General features: G+C 39.2%; 1 protein-coding gene and 1 non-coding gene across 10 annotated transcripts in view; one reads left to right on the forward strand and one right to left on the reverse strand.

Annotated features, from left to right (window-relative positions):
* Positions 1-19260, reverse strand: part of ATP11C (ATPase phospholipid transporting 11C) — a 172655-nt gene that overhangs the window by 119722 nt on the left and 33673 nt on the right. The gene's annotated exons all lie outside the window — the stretch shown is intronic.
* On the forward strand, positions 18207-18331 carry LOC139081254 (U6atac minor spliceosomal RNA). Its single transcript, XR_011536375.1, has one exon. It is a non-coding gene; the product is annotated as a U6atac minor spliceosomal RNA (small nuclear RNA).

Below are 19260 nucleotides of genomic sequence, written 5' to 3' on the forward strand. Positions count from 1 at the left end.
CATGATTTTACAATACAAAAGATTGTTTTTTATGTGTTTAAAAGGGAGTTTTCTACCGATTGGATTTACCCATATGCTACAACAAATTCAAAGAAGAAAGAGCTAAATATTCCTACAACTAGACAGATATTCTAGCCTTAATGTGTTACCAGAAGGCAGACACAGTCAATCGTCACATGAACAACAGTAAAAAGGAGAATATCTTAGGAGACTGCATAAAGAATGGCTTCTCCTTACATACGCAATTTTACACAATACATGTGTCTAATTACATGAAAAATAAAACCAAGTATATAAAGCCAGAAGAGTATGTAAATGACAATTATCAACAGCATATATGGCACAAATGAAAAGAAATTGTTTAAGAGATGAAAATGTAAAAGGCTTTTTTAAAACAGAAGAGTTCTTTAGACTTCTAATGACTATAATTAGAGAAGGTATTTCCATGCTGCTCCAGGTGGAGAGAGGCAGTGAGAGCAAACTGCACTGTTGATGCCAGCTTTCCTTGCCCAGCGAGTGCAAAGCACTAATGAGTTATTTCCAGTCTAATTTACCATTTTAGAACTTGGGATAGACCAGGGAAGAAAAAGAAATAAAATAGATATATAGGTTGTAAGTGATAGGAGAAAAGAACCACCGCTGAAGAAAAGCATCAGTATTCAATTTTATGAAACAGAATCCTTTCAAATGTCTTTTCTCTGGCTCTTCCATCTCATATCTATACTGCGTGCACCTAATTTGAGGTTCAAATGTGTTACTTCAAAGTAAGTCAGATTCAGATCCCACAGCTCCTAATAACCTTGAAAATCCATCATTGGTGTGAAAGGGCAGATCTTCATTTCCATATGGGATGAAGATATGAGGAGGGTGAACTCATCTCCTGGAGCTCTGTAGACTATGTTCAATTGAACAAGCATTTATTGAGCATCTACTATGCCTCAGACTCTATGGTGAGTGCTGGGGACGAGATAGGAAGAAGATATAATCCCTTTCCTCACAGTTAAGTACAGGAGGAGACATACATTTAATGAGGCAGAATATAAGACTATGACTAGTAGTACAGCCTGGATTTCACAAGATTGTTCTGTTTTTAGACCAAGTATCTCAAATTTTTGTTCTAGAAAACACAGTGAGTCCAGCTGCAAAAATGATGTGAGTCATGGGAGAAAGGGATTAGTTGCAAAGGAAATATAGAGGGGAGAAGAAGGGTAAATCTGAGAAGCATAAAGGTATTTCTTCACTTACTAATTAATTCATTCATTCTAAATATTTTAAATTAAGTACCAATACATGCCAGGCTCAGAAGACATAAAGAAAACTAAGATTCTGTCCAATCTCCCAAGGAGGTCTCAGTTTAGTAAGTATAGTAAATGAACACTGATATTACATGCTGACTAGCGGAGACAGCAGTAATAAAGATAATGGTTAACATCTATTGAAGATTTACCATGTGCCAGGTATCATTCAAAGGATTTCACACGTATTAATTCACTTACTCCTTATAACAACCCCATGAAATAGGTAGCTATTAGTTTCCCCATTTTATAGATGAGGAAACTGAAGTACACAGAGATTATATGACTTACCCTAGGTCAGGTGGCTAGAAAGGAACAGAGCCAAGAGCTGCACATTGACAGACTGACTCTCAAGCCTGCATCCTCAACCCCAATACTACACTGTCTTAAATAAATGCATGAATCAAGACTATGTAATCCTGGATAATAATTCTTACAGCAAAGCTATAAAGTAAGTTTCGTCATGCCCACTTTAGAGAGGAGGCAACTGAGGCACACAGAGGGTAACCAAACCACTCAAAATCTCCCAGTAAGTAGCAGAGCCAGAATCCAAATTCAATTGGCCATAAATCTGTTTATATATTAGAAAAGTCAGCTCTAACTATACCGGAAAAGGAAACCACTATGTATACAGTTCTTCCTGAGTAGCAGCATCATAGGAAAACATACTAGAGTTTTTCAAACGCCTTAGGCACACGGGACCCTGGGGAGCAACTGCTGCAGCACCTGTGTCTGCATTAAGCAGTTACCACAGAAACTAATAATTCCTGAGGACAGCAATACACTCTGCACTTTGATTTGTTTGGATAAGAAGACAAGACCCCCCCAGAGGAGAAGACAAACAGGACATAGAAATGACATTACAGTTTTATTGGGAGGATACTTCGAGCTGCTGTAATTACACTGTGTGCTGCACAGCAACTTGTGCAGGGAGAAGAATTGTGTTACTTGTGGACTTCAATTTCAAAGTGATTTTATCTATTAATTCTACCACTTAGAAAAACACATTACTTTTCATCCTTCCTGAGAAGCATATAAAATAGCACTCATCAGGGCCTGAGTGGTATTGCAATTACTGACATGTTTTATTCAAATGTAAACGACTAATGACACACACAAATACTGCTTCACAGTTAGAGGAGAAACTAGAAAAATTTTATGAATGGAAAATGCAACATTTCCAAAAACTGTTGAAGCCATAAGGAAAAACATCCCTTAAAGTATTTTTTAAGAAAAAGTATTAGCAGTATTTTAGAATAACTGAAACGTACATAATCATGTTAAGGATTCTTTACATATCTAAAATAATTCTGTAGTTTATAGTACATGAAATGAATCAGTATATGAGTAATATAAATATTAAAGTATAGCTTCACAGCTACTAATTTTTTACCTGCTCGTTGAATATACTTTACAGTGTATTTTTAGAATTTAATTTCTTAAAAGTAGATCTACAAATTTCTCAACTTTAAGAAATCCAATGCCAATTTTTGAAAAGTAGCAAAAACTAGTCAACAGGACAAATTATCAACATTCAAGATGGACAACAATGGTATGACTTCTTATCCAGGTGTGTGGCATATACAGACAGTGGGGGTCAAAAAGACCACAGATCAAAACCCTGGCCATGTCACTTACTGGCAAGGTATGTCATATTGGGCAAGTTACTTAACCACTCTGTGCCTCAGTTTCCCTATGTGTAAACTGGAGGCATACTATATTCCTCTAAGGATTAAAGAAAATAACATACATATAGTGCCTGACCCATAGTTGGCACTCCTCAGTGTTAACTGCCATCACCACCACTAGCGCCCCCATTTTCTGAAGACTGTAAAGAACAAACACTAAATACTACTTTTGCCAGATGGAGCTTAGTAGACACACAGTTTCACTTTCCAAGATACCAAGATGAGTACTTTTCTGCCTTTTCTGCATCAGATTTTGGGAAACAGAGGATTTGCCTATCCTGACTAGCTATCAATCTTTATCAGCCTGGAACAATTTTTTTCCTGGCAGCAAAAGATAGAGGGCTTTGAAGCTGGTGAAAACAAAGCAAGGGGTCAAAAAGGGTCTCCAATGAGACAGATCCACTAGCCAAAGTCCAGCCTGGAATTCTATAATAGGATCAATATTCTTCAAAAACTGAAAGGGCTGCTAACCCCAGACTCTGAGTGGGCTTACTGTTCTAAAGGTCGAAGTTCAGAAGTTCCCAATTTTGCCTAAAATGTTTCCGGTTTTCATATATCTAATTTAAACACAAACTGCTACAGTAATTCTTAAAAACCCAAAATACTAATATAAAGAAGATAAAATAACAGTTTTGAAAATATGTTTAAATTCCAGTCAAACATTTTTTCACAAAGAATTATTTGATATTTTCAAGAATGCAATACCAGACTACGCTCTGGAAATGCAGATAAACATGCAGCTATACCAGGTGTCTCTAAGGTCAACTTTCCAAGAGAGGAATAATAATAATTAACACTTATTGAAGGTTTACTATATACCAGGTTCTCTTATAATTCTTGTAATATGTTATATAGACCTACTTATTTAATCTACATGACAAGTGCGCAATAAACATGACTATTAGCCCCATTTTATAGGAGACTAAGACACAGAAAAATTATGTAACTTGTCCATAGTCACAGATAAAAAGTCATGGGTAGAATATGAAACCAGGCATTCTGGCTTCAGACAGTATAGCCTTAACATATACTCTCTGAGGCAGCTGAGGCAAAGATTCTTTCAATCATTCAACAAATATTCACTGAGTGCCTACCATGTACCCGGCACTGGTTTAGGCAGTGAGAATACAACAGCTAACAAAAGAGACAGAAATCTCTTCCCTCATGAAGCTAATATTCTAGTGTGAGAAGACAGACTATCAACAAAATAAGTAAAACATATAGTACAGTAGACAGTAATAAGTGCTATGGAGAGGAATAAATGAAGGAAGGAGCATAAGGAGTGTTAGGGGAGACTGCGATTCTAGACAGGATTGCAAAGGAAGGCCTCCCTGAGGAGGAGACATCACGACTAAAGGAAGGACCCCCACCTTACTCACACACGGACACAGAGAAACGCAATGAAGACTTCCCCCATGGTTGTGCTGTAGTCTCTAAAATTTCACAATCTAGTAGGGAAAACAGGAAGTCAAATAAGTAGAACATTATAATCCAGTGTGGTGAATGTAACATCAGAAGAGCTATAGGCAAGAAGGGACAAGGACAATGCCTAACTCAAACCCAGTTAGGGGCTAGCAAAGACTTCCCGGGTGTGATGCCTGAAGTAAGTCTTAAAAAGATGAGTAGCAGTTAGACTTAGAAGTTAAGAGGGAAGATCTAGCAGAGGTGCCAGCCCGAGCAAAGGCCCAAAAGCAAGAAATGGCATGGAGTGATTGAGCAGATCTACTGCTAAAAGAAAATGTATCAGGAGAAGGATGGTGAGAGACAAGGCAGAACAGGGACCAAGCACACTGGGGTGCATGTGAATACATCAACTTCGGCAGGAACTATTGAGGGCCTGGACCACAGCTGCTGCCACGAGGATGGTAAAGAATAGACGGAGTGGCCAGAGGAAATACCCGATAGGACTTCCAGGTCTATTGCTTGGATGATGGTAAATGGAGACATCACCCACTCAGACAGTGAATACAGAAGGACTAGATTTGTGAATGGAGGTGCTAATGAGCTGTTTTGGACACAGTGCTGCTTCTGAAGGGGCTGTAGGAAAGCCAAGTGGACCTCTTCAGTAGGCAGCCCCAAATATAGGTCTGTAGCTCAGGGGAGAGGACTGGGCTAGAGAAAAGAGAGATGTTCTTCACCCACCTGAATTTAGAAACTGGGGACACGACACTGGAGATCACCCAACAAAAAGAAAGTCAAGGACAGATCTTTAAGGAATAACGATATTTTAAGGGGCTTCTATGGTTTTATGATGCTGGACAATATATACAATCCACACATTTAAAGTGTATAATTCAATGATTTATAGCATGTTCAGAGTTGGGCTACCATCACCAGTATTCAGTTTCAGAACACTTTCATTTCCTAAAATGCAACTGTAACTGTTAGCAGTCACTTTCCATTCTCCCCATTTCCTCCCCTCCCCCTCGCCCCCGGTAATCACTAATTTACTTTCTGCCTATTCTGAGCCTTTTCTATAAATGGAATCACACACTACATGGTCTTTTGTTTCTGGCTTCTTTCACTTAGCATAATGTTTTCAAGGCGTATCCATGTTGTAGGATGTATCAGTACTTCATTCCTTTTTATGGACACACGATATTCTGTTGTGCGGATATACCACATTTTGCTTATGTATGCATTCACCAGTTGGTGGACATTTGGGTTGTTTTTACCTTTAGACTATTATGAATAATGCTACTATGAACATTTGTATACAAGTTTGTGTGGACACATGTTTTCATTTCTCTTGGGCATATACCTAAGGAGTAGAATTGCTGGGTCATACGGTAATTCCATGATTAACTTTTTGAGGAACCAGCAAACTATTTTCCACAATGGTTGCACTATTTTACATTCCCACTAACAGTATATGAGGGTTCTGATTTCTCCGCATCCTCACCAACACTAGTTATTTTCTTTTTTTCTTTTTCCAATGGTCATCCTAGTGGGTGTGAAGTTACATCTCATTGCAGTTTTTTTTTTCCTCTTAAGAGTGGCCCTGAGCTAACATCTGTTGCCAATCTTCCTCTTTTTATTTTTTTTTCTTCCCAAAGCCCCCCAGTACACAGTTGTATATTCTAGTTGTAGGTTCTTCTAGTTGAGTTACGAGGGATGCCACCTCAGCATGGGCTTGATGAGTGGTGCTAGGTCCGTGCCCAAGATCCAAACTAGTGAAACCCCAGGCTGCTGAAGTGGAGTGCGCAAACCACTGGGCAAGCCACCTCATTGTAGTTTTGATTTGCATTTCACGAACAATAATGCGGAGCACCTTTTCATGTGTTTCTTGGCTAGTTGTATATCTCCTTTGGATAAATGTCTATCAAAGTCCTTTGTCCATTTTTCAATTGAGTTGTCTTTTTATTGTTGAATACACACTGTTTTGGAGTCTTCCTTCTGATACCACCTGTGGGACCCTGGACAAGATATTTAACCTTTCTCTAATCAGTTACTCATCTATAAATTGGGCACAATAACAGTACCTATCCCATGGTGTTGTGAGCATTAAATAAGATAATTTTGGTGGCCACTAAATGGTAGCTATTATTGTTCAAAATAATATTTACACACACTTTTAGACATACATGTTCAAGTGTGTGATGATGGTTTTCATTCTTATTGTTCCAAAAGTTCTTTTACATTCTAGCTTTATTTTAAAATTATGAACTATCAAAATAGAAAAACTTTCAATAATAATGTTATTACTCCAATTTTTATTTTAAAAATAGCTTGTGTGTGGGCCGGCCCAATGGCGCAGCGGTTAAGTTGACACGATCTGCTTCGGCGGCCCAGGGTTTGCCAGTTTGGATGCTGGGTGTGGACCTACACACCACTTGTCAAGCCATGCTGTGGCAGGCATCCCACATATAAAGTAGAGGCAGAAGGGCGCAGACCTTAGCTCAGGGCCAGTCTTCCTCAGCAAAAAAAAAAAGAGGAGGGTTGGCAGCAGATGTTAGCTCAGGGCCAATCTTCCTTAAAAAAAAAAAAAGCTTGTGTGATTCTACAAACAAGTGTAAACAAAAATGTGGAAGGATGTCTGTTAACAGCATCGTTCAAAATAGTAAAAAAAATAAAATAAATAATCCAAATATCCATCAGGAGGGGACTGTTTAACTATAGAATATCCAAACAATGGTGGGCCGTGCAACTGTTAAAATACATGAGTAGCTCAATATATACTGATTTGAAATCATCTCTAACATACATTAAGTGAAAAAGCAAATCAAATATTATGCATTGCATGATTCCAACTGTATATAAAAATATATATGTGTGTATGTGTGCATGCTTACACAGCCATAATGATTTGAATACCTAGACAAGAAATTTAACAGTAGCTACCTCTGGGGGATAGGGCTGCGAGTGAAGTAGCAATGTCAACCTTTTTTATACCGTCTGTATTTAAAAAAAACTTTTAACCACATGGTCAATCAAATTTTTCTCAATCATACCTATCGTAGCTACATAAAACACAAATAAAAAGACATAGACACTGAATTAAAAGAAAACACTCCTATTGATTTTAGGATGATAGATAAAAACTGATCTAAATTTTAAGTTAGTATACAGTACACTTCAGCCTCTGTTTGGCTGACAGAACTTGAGCATCTTAAGACAACCCAAGGAATTAAAACACAGGAGTGCTATCTTTAAATAGCTAAAAACTGATTTTGACCACAATAACTTTCAGAACAACAGCATCTGAAATAGTCGCATCAAGCTTACCCTTGATCAGACTCACCAAGATACCAGGTAAAAATCCAACCTTATAACAGTTCCTATGATCTACCAAATGCTCTTTTTTTTCTCCTGCGCGTTTCCCATGGTTCTATTGTCTTGTCATCTAATCTGTTCTAGAGCAACCATTGTAAAAAGACACTTTTACTTTCAGGACTTTCCAAGACAGACAAGAAGGGAGTGGGGTGGGCAGACTGTAGCTTCAAAAGCTTGAAAGGAAAGTATTACAGCCGTGTAACCACACAATGGGAGGAAAAAGTGAAGTGGGGCTTCAGTGAAAAAGTGAGGCTTTAGCTTTCATGATGAGCACTTTTAGCATATAATACTTTGCCTTTTGTCTAAAGTGTCCCAAAATATACAATCTCATTATTTAAAGTTACTGAGAATAGATTTTTAGTCTGTGCAGCAAGTTGTATGAATGAATGTGACTGGAAATGTGTTTATTTTCCAAAGAAACTGCCCCCAAGAGTAAAGTAACGACTCAGTAGAGGGCTTGTTTTTCCTTCCAGTGCAGCTTTCTTATCTGCAAGTTCCCAACTATAAATCTAGTTGTTTTATATAGTGGGGCAGACTTCAAAGTGGTTTAAGAGATACAATTGCACGTTTTTTAAGGCATGCTAAACTCTATTTAAAATGCCTATGTCCTTTTGTTTCAACATTGAGCATAAGTTTGTAAATCCTGGTTTGATTTATAATATTTTTATCTAAAAAAATCAATAGCAAAGCTATTGGTGTGGCTGTGCAGATTAATGGTATACTCTTAACATAAAAGCTGATTGGCTCCATCATAGAGACAGAAAGCAGAGTGGTGGTTGATAGGAATTAGGGGGTGGGGAGAATGGGGAATTATTATTTAATGCGTACAGTTTTACAAAATGAAGAGTTCTGGAGACAGATGGTGGTTATGGTTGCACAACAGTGTGAATACACTTAATGCCACAGAGCTATACACTTAAAAGTAAAGATGGTAAATTCTGTTATGTGTATTTTACCACAATTACAAATAACTTTAAAAAACTAAATTAGCTTCTTTCTGATTGGCTCCAAAGACAGTGCAGTAGCAGTTAGAGTACAGCCATCGGTCTTGAACCAAGGATTACCGATTCCAATTTCTTGCACCTGACACAGAGTGCAGACAAGAGTAGCTTGTCTGGATAAACTTCCTGCTCTGCTCCTAACTAGCTATGTGATTTGGAGAAGTCATTTAAACTCTCTGAGCCTGTTTCCTTATTTGTAAAATAAGGAAAATAACAGTACCTGTATCTCACCAGGTTTTTCTGAGGATTTACTGAGAGAATACCTAGAGAGTACACACCACAGTCAATAAACCTTATTAGCTCATTAAACTCAACAGCTATTATTGGTAACCAGAGGAATATAAAAACTTGATTTTCCCAAACTGAAGAAAGATGCAATTGTTCCCATTTTGGCCAAGGTGTTAAGAGGACAAGTAGATGTGTGTGGCTGTATTCCAACACTCAGAACTAATTCCAGGTGTTCTCCTCAATCGTTGACCAATTATAGGGATATGTGGGCCATACGTTGAACCCAGGCTTTCTCAAAGGATGCTTCTAAGAAGGTCTTCAAGAGAAACCCAAGGGAACTTGGCCAAAACGCAGAGTTCTCTGCCCCAAGCCAAATGTAGTGAATCTCAATCTCTGAGGGTAAGGTTTAGGAATCACACTCACACTTGGCTGCAATCAGACAAAATAAGGGGATTTTGAGGGGAAGGGAGGAAAGGGAAGGGAAACTAAAGGGGATCTGGCTCTACAGTAAGGCTTCCTGATTTCTCTCGCTTTGATTAACTCTACTAGCAGATGGCGCATGGATCCTGACATCTATTTCCATGACCAGCCAAATGCCTTGTCTAATTTAATTTTTCTCCTCTTTCCTATCACCTCCTCCTCCTCCCAATCTCATTCCTTGATGGAAAAGCATACCAGACAAATTTAGGACTCAATCTTCATGCCATCATATCACTTTCACTACTGGTTTCTTTACTTCCATTGTGGGAAAAGAAGATGAAAGCAAATGTCATGCTCCCAGAATAAAATTGCACAAATTTAGGTATTATAATACCTATTTCTAGGATCTACCTGGTTTCTCATCCGGCCACTAATGTCTTGGTACTGTTCTTCTCATGCTCTTTAGCTAAGAAAAGAAAAGCACCTTTGAAGAACCTTCCTCGGTAATCCCCAACCTGGGGATTCTTTTGAGAATGATAACAATAATCCTGGAGCACAATCAACCTGGAGAGCACCCTGGCCCCTTTGGGGAAGTGTGGAATTTTCTCAGGACGCAGAAGGACATGGTTGGAATATGAAAAAGGAAAGGTCACAAGTTGTTTCTGAAATGTTTTCCTATGAGAAGTGCTTCTATTTTATTCTTCCTGTCAAGATGAATGGCAGCCTTATAAATTTTACCTAATAAGAAAACGCATTAGTTTATCTGCAGTATCAGAAACTGACAAAAGAGGCAAACTGCTGACCATCAGTCACTAAATCCTCCTAGAGCACTTAGACTGTAACAGGAAGTAGGGTAGATTGGGAAAAGAAACAACAGCAACAACACAGAGCCTTGATCCATGCCCTCCCCTCCAAAAACTTACTAGAAAAGTTATTGATGAGGCATCAATTGGAAGAAAATGCCACGGCCACTTTACTAACAAAAAAGAACAGCAACAAAAATGGTGGTTTTTTCCCCCAAAAGATTATATATAAGTGATCCTAGAGAAAACCATTATCTCCAGAAGCACCCTTCCAGCCACACAGGCATTTTTCAAGCACTCTTTCCAAACAAAGTAGTACCTGAGGCAGAAAGTGCAGTTCAAATTCCTAATACAACGAAATTCTTTATAACAAGAAATCTTCTAATTTGCAAGTGATAATCCATTTGCATCCTGAGCTTCAAAGCAGGGATAATAATAGTACCCACCTCAAAGGATTTGTAAAAGGACTCCATGAGGTAACTGTGCGTAAAGCACTGTAAACAGCACCTAGCGTTTGCTAGGGGTACTAAAAATGTTAGCTGCTGCTGCTGTTAGTTTCAAGAAACAGTTACATGCAATAAAGTTTTACACAACCAAATATTCTAGATAAACCTTGGTAATTTACAGAAATGGAAAGCTGACTTTAAAAACCAAAATGCAGGGCCGGCCCGGTAGCGCAGCAGTTAAGTGCGCATGTTCCACTTCTCGGCGGCCCGGGGTTCACGGGTTCGGATCCCAGGTGCGGACACGGCACCGCTTGGCACACCATGCTGTGGTAGGCGTCCCGCATAGAAAGTAGAGGAAGATGGGCACGATGTTAGCTCAGGGCCAGGCTTCCTCAGCAAAAAGAGCAGGACTAGCAGTAGTTAGCTCAGGGCTAATCTTCCTCAAAAAAATAAATAAATAAATAAACCCAAAATGCAGTAAGAGTTCTTTAAAATAAACAAGAAACACTAGCAGGTGAGCAATGCCCTATCTATGCCACACGTAGGACTCGGCAGTGCTAAGCGGCATGAAGCCTAATCAAAGAAAACCTACAATTTCTATCCTGGAGAAGCTGACATACTAATTAGGGAAACAAGACAAATACCACACTGCCATGCAAACACATGTGAGACCAGACATCACGCGTCTGTGTTCCTCTCTGCCCAGCTACCAGCGACCAGAAATGCCTCCCCAAATGGCTGAGGCTCCATTGCTGCTGTCTCAAACCCAACTCCTCCAGGGTTCCTGGCCTGTGCTTCTGCAAGCCGCCTGGCCCTGGTGGTAACAAATATCGGACTCTTCCTGTACTGATGTTCTTCCATTTAATTGCTTCTTTGTTTGTACTTGGGTTTCCTTTTAGCATCTCAAAGGGAAGTTAAGAAATAGCAATTAACGTTAACGACCAATATCATTTTAAAAGACACAACTTACCGCCCTTGCCAGGTACAAGGCACATCATCTGACACCCTGAAAAAGCTTTAAAGATCAACTGCACAGATTCATTCATTCAACAAACATTTATGCATTAAGCAATCTGTTAGGTACCAGAGATTATGATAAACGCTGATAATAGAAGCATGTGCAAAATGCTGTAACGAGCACAGGGCTGGAAGGGATTCATTCCATCCCTGGTATGTCAGGGAGGGGAAATCCAGGACAGACTCACAGAAGAAATGACATTAGAGTTGGGTCCAGGACTTCATCAGAGAATGGGAAGAGAGGCAACTCCAGAAACAGAGAAGAGCAGGAGCGAATGCCTGGAGGTATCTGGCAAACATCTAGAGGCATCTGAGGGATCTGGGACCTTGTGAATAATCCAGTATTGGTCAGAAATTAGGCTAGTAGGAAGAGGAATAGTCACAGAAAGGAGGCTGCAAAGGTAGGCCTGAGAAAACCTGGGGGGGAATTTCAGTACCCCTAGGCTTTAGCACAGAGATAACTGGATATAGCAAGGCTCAGGTTTTTAAAAAGCACCCTCTTGATAAAGAAAGGCAAATAACTACTTTAAAAAGTCAGGATAATAGTGATTTTGGAGGGAGGGAGGGTTGACGATTGGAATAGGGCACCCGGAGGGACTTCTCGGGTGGCTGACAATGTTCTATTTCTTGATCTGGATGGAGGTTTTAAGTATGTTTGCCTTGTAATATTGTATTAAGGTACACATTTGATTGTTTTGTTTTTTTGAATTTGTGTCTCATTTTACAATAAACTAAAGAAGAAAAAAAGCACCCTCTTGTGACACTGTGTAGTCAGGCTGGGGAAGACAGGGAACTATAAGGAAGATAAGGAAAGAAGTTAGTGCCTCTAGATGTAAGATGATGAGGACCAGGCCCAGGGCAAGGAAAGTGGGAGTGTGGAGGAAATAAACCCATTTGAGAAACAGCTTGAGTGCCAGGGGCTTAGAGGAAAAAGACACAGAGAGTGAGTTCAGATTTGGACATATGAGACAACTTTGGGACTTCAAACACTACTTTTCCCCTTTTTAAATTTATGGCTTTCCTTTGCCTTGGTACACATCTACCAACAGTAATATTCTTACTTATCAGTCATAATTCAATTTATGTTTTTGGCTTTCAAATAGGATAAAGAAGTGAGACAGGAGTAATTCATGATATAACAGCAAGACTTGGAAAAGAAAGGAGGAAGACGGTTACGATAGATGTGTGTAAACATATCGTAAAGGAGAAGCTCTTGGGTGAAACTAATGACTGTTAGTAGTGAAAGTCAGAAGTAAATGGACAATATCCTAAGTGAACTATTCCACTAAAATGGAAGAAAGGATATGTTAGAAAGGCTACTGGGTCAAAGAGTTTCCCAACCTGATCAACAAAAATCCAGGGAGGGGAATGCATCATGTACTCATCTTATTTTCACATGCCTGGGACATGTTAGGTATGTGAAACCTAAAGAAGAATTATAATAGAAATTTGAAGGTGAGAGAGATGGGTCAATGAGAAACAGAAGAAAAGGTATTTCACACCAGGTCAGAGTACAGTGGAGGAACAAGCGATTTTGCTTATGTACAAGCCAAAGTGAACTGTTCTCACTTGAGAGAAGAGATGGATATCAGCAACTGTGTGTGTTAGATTAATTACAGAACGGACCACAGCAGCCCATGTCCCAAGAGTCACATGCTGCTTTATCACAGAAGAGGCATACACCAAATGCATGAACAACCAACTTTGATAATACTTACCTAGAAATATTAAGATTTTACCCTCAGACACCTGCTTCTACTGCATAATAATAAATAAAATCTAGCTACCATTTATTGAACAAATACTCTATGTCAGGCACAGTCTAAGCCCTCAACACATATTACCCGGTTGAAACTTCACAGTAAGCCCATGATGTAGGTGCCATTATTCATCTCCACATTACAAATGAAACTTGCATCCCTTCAAGTGCCAACTCTGGAGAAACAAGACATGAGGGAGACTGCATAGGACAGCCTTGGACCTGGGCAAACAGGAGGGCCTGCCTCAAACACTGTCCAACCCAGGTCACCAAGGCAGAACATTATATAGGGATCAGGGGCTAAATCTCTAGTTGCTGATAAAAAGTGATCTTGTGGGGCCTTATCCTCAGCATGTACATCTCCTCTGGCAACATGTGGCAGTGGTGGGCATTTGGCAGTGATATTGAGATTTGGGATCCTGGCCAGCTCTGTTTCTTTCCATCAAAAATATGACCAACATCTGGCAGAGTCAGAAAATACCAAGATGAATGAGTTTCCACTAATTCACATTTACAAACAGGATTGTCAAAATTGGTCAAATTCCATTACAGAATTACAGTTCAGCTACAGTGAATACTAAATATATATGAGCCATTAGGTGGAACTTTGAAATCTCTTTGCTCTATGGAAATTTCTATTCTGGTAGTAGTTGTTGTATGAGATTTGATCTTTATCGCACTATTCCTGACAACAGTAAAATTCCATTTCCATCAACTCTGTTTCCTCTCAGAAAAGAAGTCTCTCAGGAAATACTCAAAACATTGTTCTCAAGAAAGTTCTCAAATATGAATCATTTTCAACTGCCAGGAAGACACTCTTTCTCCCACTGTTTTGCATCATAATAGACTTTCCCTAAAATGACAGTTTTGGGGCAAGACATACTTATTTGAAAAAAAGAAAAAGAGTAAATTCTTCATTCTTCCCCCTCCATGGCTTTGCTCAAGCAGGTCTGCTATCTTCTTCCCTAGATTTGCATGTCCAAGAGCTGCCAAATTATTCATTCAACAAAGATTTCCTGAGCACCAACTAGTTTTTCAGCCCTGTAATACGCCATAGGGATTCAAGTAAGTGTATTAAGAATTAACCAGGCAGAGATTAGGAGATGATCACTGCAGGCTGTGGAACCATCATGTGACATGCTGAGAATTTCATTCAAGGAAAAGTTTCGAAGAAGACGAAACATTTAAAGCTGGCCCTTTAAGGATACATGGGAGGAGTTGAATAGAAGAAGAAAGGCATTTATGAACCTTAAGAGGAAGGCCTCCAACTACACAGAGCACAACTGAGCTGCTGCCTCAGAAATTCATCCTAACGTGCGTGCTGAAGCCAGGCTTCCACTGGGCTGCACCTGACTGAACACGGTAGGGACAGGACTCCAGCGACTGCTGACTTTGGACTGCCCAAAGGCTTTTCTGAACCTTCCTTGGACGGCAGAGCAGTCTAGAAAGCTTCTGCCTAAGCCAGTCTCTCTCCTCTTCACTAGGGGTCAGACTTGCATCATGGACTAATGGCGTCTCCCACCTTTCCCAACTCCCTCCCCGCAACGTCTCTCATACAGGTGGTTTCCCTTAATAAAATCCTTGCCAGTTTAATCCTAAATTTCTGCTTCTCAGAGGACTCAGATTAACACAGCATTCTAGACAGAGGACCCAGCATGAGCAAACACTCGCGGGCATGAAAAATCACAAGGTGCTCTGAGCATCCCAAGGAGTGGTATGTGCCTGGAGCTTGCTGTGGAGGTGTGGGTACAGAGGGAGAAGAAGCTGGGCTGAATGAGAGAAAGTCGAGTATATCCTGTTAAAAAACTTGGACTTAGTCCTCTGAGAAATAGGGGACTACCAAAAAGTTTTAAGCAAAGACTATTCTGTTGGGGAAATGGAGGATGAACTGGAGGAAGCAGAAAATGGAAGCATCTCTATATATGCTCCCATCTTGTGTGCTTGTATGGGTGGAATCATATTTTTTGTTTATTTGTTTCGTTTTAATCTCTACACCTCTATAATGCTTACAATAGTGTTTAACACAAAGTAGCTACTCAAGAGACCCCATCAAATCTACCAGGCTGGGCCTCACCTCATGCCCAACATTTTAACCAAAACCACCCAAAGGTTTAATGACCAGCCTTTAATATTCCTGCTTGGACACTGGAACTCTCTGTCTAGCCAATCTAGAAAGGAAAAGTTACATGTATGATGGGTAGAAGTTACTCCCAAAACTTTATCTCCCACCAACTAATAATTTCATGAAATCTCTTTGAAGCTGGGCATCTAATCACATTTGTTGACTCTAATTCAGGGGACAAATGTAGTCATTAGACATTGTTTCTGAATGTTTACCAGGTCAATGAAGTTCAGAGAGCCAGATCAGGCTCAAGGCCCAGAGGCCTTATGCAAAGAGCACTGGACAAAAGTCAGAATTGGGTTCTGGATACTGGCGCAATATCCGATGGTGATCTTTGAGAAAACATATCTGTAAGTTTTATTTGTTTCATCATAAAGTAGAAATAAGACCTACCCTAATTTACAAGTAAGGTGAAAATTAAATTAGAAGATGCGGTCAATGTGCTCTGAAAACAGTAAAAGGTTACTGTATTGTCACTTAAAAATTTAAGTGAGTAGATCTCTCAAGAGTTCTTACCACACACACACACAAACAAAAATAAGGGAAAGACGAGATTTTTGGAGGTGATGGCTATGTTGTATATTACCCTGATTGGGGTGATGATTTCAAGGGTGTTTGCCTGTGTTCAAACCCATCAAATTGTACACATTAAATTTGTGGCAGTATTCTGTATAACAATCACACATCAATAAAGCTGTTAAAAAGATCAGTGATTGCTGGTGGGAATGCAAACCGGCGCAGCCACTATGGAAAACAGTATGGAGATTCCTCAAAAAATTAAAAATAGAAATACCATAAGACCCAGCCATCCCACTACAGGGTATCTATCCGAAGAACTTGAAGTCAGCAATTCCAAAAGTCCCATGCACCCCAATGTTCATTGCAGCATTATTTATAATAGCCAAGACATGGAAGCAACCTAAGTGCCCATCAACTGATGATTGGATAAAGAAGATATGGTATATATATATATATAATGGAATACTACTCAACCGTGAAAAAAGAATAAAATCGTCCCATTTGCAACATCATGGATGGACCTTGAGGGAATTATGTTAAGTGAAATAAGCCAGATAGAGAAGGACAATCTCTGTATGACTCCACTCATATGAGGAATTTAAAAATGCAGACAAAGAGAACAGATTAGTGGCTACCAGGGGAAAAGTGGGGTGGGGGGTGGGCACAAAGGGTGAAGGGGTGCACCTACAACACGACTGACAAACAATAATGTACAACTGAAATTTCACAAGATTGTAAACTATCATTAACTCAATAAAAATTAACAAGAAAAAAAAGACCAATGATTACCAATTCTGATTTACAACAACACCAAGGGATGATGAAATATTATCAAATACAATTGATTTTCCTTTACTCTCTTCTGTCAAACAGCACTTTTAGTTGAAAGAGTACTGCCAGGAAATCGAATAATGAGAATCAATTCCCAGAAGGCTATGGATTGCTGGAGCTGGAGCCAACAGCCCTCCTGAGGTCCTGGGCACTGAAAGGTCATTTGCTGATGGCCTGATGCCCTTTCTCAGACTCAGGGTTTTTTCCACTGCTACCTCCCTGATGTGACTGACTGAAAACACAAAAGCTCTTGGGCCCTACTTGTGATAACCAAAATAACTTTACTGAGAAAAGGAATCATTACCTCCAAATAGCCTGAAGTGGTTTGTGTCAGTCAGAGAAGAGAGTTTCAATGACTCATAAACTGTCAGATCTGCATGAGCTAAGGGACTAAAGCTAGCTATCAATGGTTGGTTGCCCATGTAAAATGAAAAAGGTATCTCCAGTCCTCCGAGCTGAGGCAACCACTTCCAGATCACACACACAGATACACACAGAAACACACATTTCCAGAGCCCAAAGCATTCAGCAGTACTTTTTAAATCTTCCAAATTTGCAAACTGATTTAGTAAATTTGTATCCTTTGATTTAGGAAGGAGGTGGGGAGAAAGTAGAGAAAACTAATTCCATTTTTATAAAAAGGAACTTGCTCTAGGCTATTTTGACCAAAGAGCTAAACAAACAACTACAGAAGTTATTCTAAGTCTCTTTTGGTATTTTCCAAACCTAAATTAATTATTTCCAGTTGTAAAGTACATTTAATGGTAGGAAATCAATAATGATGATAGTAATAGACAACACTCTATTGAGCACATTCTATGTGCGAGGCACTTTACATATATTATCTGTATCCTTGTAATAACCAGTGTTAATATTCTACATTCCAAATTTTTTTTTAAAGTCTCTGAGAAACAAATATACTACAAATCAAGCAAATGGCAGAGCTGAGACACAAAACAAGATATCTAAAAGCCCAGATTTTTAGATGGCAATGAAGAGTGATAGAATATTTCTCACTTTCCTAATTTCAATCACTCTCTCTCCCACTCTCCCTGTCCCTGTCCCTCGCCCCAGCATACACATACACTCATTTCCAGAAAGAGGCAATAAAATCTAGCGGGCTCATTATGGGTTTTACCAAACAAACCTGCACTTATGTTCTGACCATGCCATTTACTAGCTGCAAGACTTCAGTGGTACAAATTACTCATTGGACCTCAGTTTCTCATTAAGTAAGATCAAATAAATGTACACACTGCCTAGTACATAGACACTCGCTGTATTAGAAGAAAAGCACTCTGCCTGTATTGTATGATGAGCAAGGCTAGCACTTCCCTTAACAAGGATGGAAGTGGTTCCAGTGACCTATAAAAAACATATATGGTTAAGAAATTACCAACTACTTTGTGGTATCTAACCATAATTTTTATCCATAAATTATAAGAGAATAATATATAATGGTGACATGGGATTTAGCCTAGGAAAGCAAGGTTGGTTCAACATTCCTAACTCAAACCATCCCAGTCACAATATCAACAGCCTAAGCGAGAAAATCTACATGATTATTTATACAGAGGCAAAAATTGTGTGACATTCATTCAACAGCCACTCACGATTTTAAAAAATACCCAGTTAATTATGTTAAGTGAAATAAGCCAGACAGAGAAAGACGAACTCTGTATGACTCCACTCATAGGTGGAAGTTAACATATAGACAAGGAGAACTGATCGGTGGTTACCAGGGGAAAGGGGGGGTTGGGGGGAGGGCACAAAGGGTGAAGTGGTGTACCCACAACATGACTAACAATAATGTACAAGTGAAATTTCACAACGTTGTAAACTATCATAACCTTAATTAAAAAAAAAATACCCAGTTAACTAGAAATAGAAGGGAACCTCCTCAGCCTAATAAAGAGCACCCAAGAAAAAATCTAAAGCCAACTCATACTTAATGGTAAAAGATTGAATGATTTCCCCCTAAGATCAGGAACAAGGCAAGGAATCCACTCTTACCACGTCTATTTAACATTGTACTGGATGGAAGTCTTAGCTAATGTAGTTAAGGCACAGAAAAGAAATAAAGATAGATAAAATTGGAGAGGAGAAATAAAACTGTCTTTATAAGATCACTATTCAAAAATGAATTGAATTTTTATATATAGCAGTGAACAACTGGGGACTGAAATTTTTATGAGCGTCATTTGCAACAGCACCAATAAATATGCAATACTCAAGGATCAATCTAACAGTATTGTAAGATTTCAATGTTGAAAATTACAAAAAGAACTGAAGAGAGAAATCAAAGAAGATGAAAGGAACTGGAGAGATATAATGTGTGTGTGGATCAGAGGACTCAAT

The sequence above is a fragment of the Equus przewalskii genome, chromosome X, assembly GCF_037783145.1.
Source record: "Equus przewalskii isolate Varuska chromosome X, EquPr2, whole genome shotgun sequence".
Taxonomy (NCBI): domain Eukaryota; kingdom Metazoa; phylum Chordata; class Mammalia; order Perissodactyla; family Equidae; genus Equus; species Equus przewalskii.